This window comes from Periplaneta americana, chromosome 16 (assembly GCF_040183065.1).
Source record: "Periplaneta americana isolate PAMFEO1 chromosome 16, P.americana_PAMFEO1_priV1, whole genome shotgun sequence".
Lineage (NCBI taxonomy): Eukaryota > Metazoa > Arthropoda > Insecta > Blattodea > Blattidae > Periplaneta > Periplaneta americana.
The window spans coordinates 45,908,146-45,911,754 of NC_091132.1; the positions used below are offsets into that span (position 1 = coordinate 45,908,146).

Here is a 3,609-nt window from a genome sequence, read left to right on the forward strand (position 1 = left end):
TATCATTTTAAATAAATATAAATCTAACGATTGCATTGTGTCTTCAAATGTATCAGTCTGTAAATCCGCTTCTTTCAGATAACCGACTCATTCATTCCTTAACAAGTCAACAGGTTCAAAACTTTCCTGGTGAAATCCGGGAATTATCGTGTGCTTACTGTTATTACTCGCTACATTCTATGCTGCCTTACGGTTTTAACTTACAATATTTGCCAGAGTAAAGAAAATTAATAATAGTGAAAAAATCTCAGTTTGAAAATATTCCCAAAAACATCCGGAATATTCTCAAATCTCTTCCCCCCCCCCAGGAATATACCCATACCCCAACACTATGTGGCTCGCAGGTGTTTCATAGAGATTTAGTCAGTTACAATAAATATTCCAATAGCACACAGAAGTAACATTCTTGTAAGACATTGTGATACTCACAGGGGGGAGAAGCCCACCAGCTTTGCATTGGCCAGGCATCTGGGACACAGCAGCACGCGACACTGAACGTCATTTGTCTAAGTCCTGGGTTCTGAAATTTGTGACAGTCTAGAAGAGGTTAGTTTAGGCTTTTCATATGTCTTGCATATACGAGTCTGTGATATATTGGATAAGGTTAGGTTAGGTTAGTTTAGGTTTCCTTTCATATGTGAATCTGCGACTGATTAGGTTAGTTGAGTTTAGTCTTTTGGTATGTCTTGCATATGCTAAGTGAAGTGAAATGTCCGTTTGGCAATCATTCTGAAGTGTTGTTGTTTAGTCAACTGTCCGAAGAAAGGTTTCAACCTCATAAGTGAGACCAATAAGATATCACTTACGAGGCAACTAAATAAAGGGTAGAAGGGCCAATTCTACCTCTTTATTCTTTCGAAATCCAACTTCTGATATGGTTTTAAGTCAAGTGACGTCCTGTATGAATTCTTCACATTTCAAAGTACGTTCTCTCTCAAAAGTAGTCAATTCTTCCACTGTTTTCGTCAAAAACGTCCTTCAGTGTCGCGTACTATAGAAACCCCGGTCAGGTTCTATCTGGAAAGAAAACAAAAAATAGGTGCACTGTACTTTGACTGTAACAACACATACTTCTATAGTACATAGACGTAATACTCTAGAAAGGCACTGCAATACTCACCGGTCTTCTACGGAGGTATTCTTCTGTGGAGCATCTGGGCCACGGCAGCCTGACATCCAGGTGGTTGATTCTGCAGTTCTTCCTTAGAGGCAACAAAACAAAACGGGTACAATGTAGTTGACCAGTTACATCAAGACTTTCAGTAGTACACAGAAGTAAATTCTGGTAAGACACTGCAATACTCACAGGTATTCTTCTCCGGAGATATTCTTCTGCAGGTATTCTCCTCCAGAGATATTCTTCTTTCTTCTGCGGTGGTTTCTTCTTTCTTCTGCGGAGCATCTGGGGCATGGCAGCCTGACATTCAAGTGATTCTGCAGTTCTTCCTTAGAGACAACAAAACAAAACGGGTGCAATGTAATTAACCAGTTACATAAAGAATTTCAGTACTACACAGAAGTAAATTCTGGTAAGACACTACAATACTTACAGCTTTGTTAGTTATGGTGCAGAACTCCATCAATTACAGTCACAGCACTGGGTCGATGTAACGCATCTGCACAGCGTTGGGCAGGTATTCTTCTTTCTTCTGCGGTGGTTTCTTCTTTCTTCTGCGGTGGTATTCTTCTGATTCTGCAGTTCTCCCTTAGAGGCAACAAAACAAAACGGGTGAAATGTAGTTGAACACTTCCAACTAAGCAGCGAATTTTTATGTAATTAAATATTATTTTTGCGTGTGATAAAACAAAATTAACAAAGTTAAAAATTCCGAACATGAAGTTTCAAGTTTAAAACCGGAATTTTATTTCACATAAAAACACATATTTTCACAAAAAAAAAAATGTAAATACATATTTTCAGGAAATCTATTATAAACACATAAATCTTGGAGTTTTTTTACTTAAATAACTTTTTTACAAGAACTTTTAAACATTTTAAAACTAAATCAATTATGTCACTCAGAAGTAGGTTATCTTTTTAAGAATTCTTGGTTGTTTCGAGTTTCTATGTGCTGTGTGGTGTATCCAAGATCCATTTTTGTAATAGTTTCGCATCAAGTTCTGAGAACTGCTAGGCAGCATATCAGTGTTATTATTAGAGAATAAATTAACGTGGACAAGGAGGAGAGATCTTGCAACACATAATTAGGAATGTTTGTTGTTGCTGAAGATGATTTCATTCCACGCTTTGTTTGTGAAACACAACAGATAAGAGCTCTGGTATGAACATTATTTAAATTTAAAAAAACTCTCGCCTCTCGCTCATGTCCATCAAGTAAGGCAATACGTCTTGTTGTGATTCCCTGTTATCAGGCTTCGTCAATCAATATCCTTCAAGATATACTGAAAGATGGTTGTTTAAAAAACGATTTGGCTTTCCTATTAGCAAATCTAAGCTTTTTATGTGACTCCATAAAAAAACTCGAAACATCCAAAAACGTGTTGTCTGAAACAGGGAGATGCGTACCATGAAAATTAAACTAGACTCGCTACCCGGTTCAGAAGTACAAGTACTAAGGGACAAATTCCAGAATGTGTTTGGGAAAAACAGTGGATATAAAAAAAATGTGTGAAGTAGGTGTTTGTGACATTCCTCTCTTTAAAAATGCATGTCTGACGGCCTGTGATGTGGAAAGATCGTTTTCACAGTATAAGTCGTCATTCACAGATAATCGGCATGCATTTGTGATGGAGAATTTGGAGGTGACCTTTGTTGTTCACTGCAATTCTCGGCCAACTACTAGCACTCAAGTGTGGTTGGTGGGTACCTAGTAACATTTTTTTTTCCAAGCTGAGTAAGTCATTTTTGTCATATTTAAAAAAAATATATCTATATATATTTTTTTTATTTTTAGCAAATATTTTCGTACTTTTTAGCACATAAAAATTAATATATTTAAATTTTTTAGCACATAAACATCCGCTCCCTAGTTACAACAAGGATTTCAATAGTACACAGAAGTAAATTCTGGTAAGACACTGCAATACTTACAGCTTTGTTGGTTATGGTGCAGAACTCCATCAATTACAGAACACAGCATTGGGTCGACATAACGCATCTGCACAGCGTTGGGCAGATATTCTTCCTGCGGGGTTTCTTCTTTCTTCTTTCTTCTTTCTTCTGCGGTGGTATTCTTCTGATTCTGCAGTTCTTCCTTAGAGGTAACAAAACAAAACGGGTGAAATGTAGTTGAACAGTTACAACAAGGATTTCAGTAGTACACAGAAGTAAATTCTGGTAAGTCACTGCAATACTTACAGCTTTGTTAGTTACGATGCAGAACTCCAATTACAGAACACAGCATTGGGTCGACATAACGCATCTGCACAGCGTTGGGCAGGTATTCTTCCTGCAGTGGTTTCTTCTTTCTTCTGCAGTGGTTTCTTCTTTCTTCTGCGGTGGTATTCTTCTGATTCTGCAGTTCTTCCTTAGAGGCAACAAAACAAAACAGGTGAAATGTAGTTGAACAGTTACAACAAGGAATTCAGTAGTACACAGAAGTAAATTCTGGTAAGTCACTGCGATACTTACAGCTTTGTTAGTTACGA

General features: G+C 37.4%; 1 long non-coding RNA gene across 1 annotated transcript; it reads right to left on the reverse strand.

Annotated features, from left to right (window-relative positions):
• Positions 1-518: 518 nt before the first annotated feature.
• LOC138691255 (uncharacterized) lies at positions 519-1,409 on the reverse strand. The gene is made up of 3 exons (XR_011329781.1): positions 1,307-1,409; positions 1,121-1,202; positions 519-1,017 (listed from the first exon to the last, which is right to left on the reverse strand). It is a non-coding gene; the product is annotated as an uncharacterized lncRNA (long non-coding RNA).
• Positions 1,410-3,609: the final 2,200 nt, after the last annotated feature.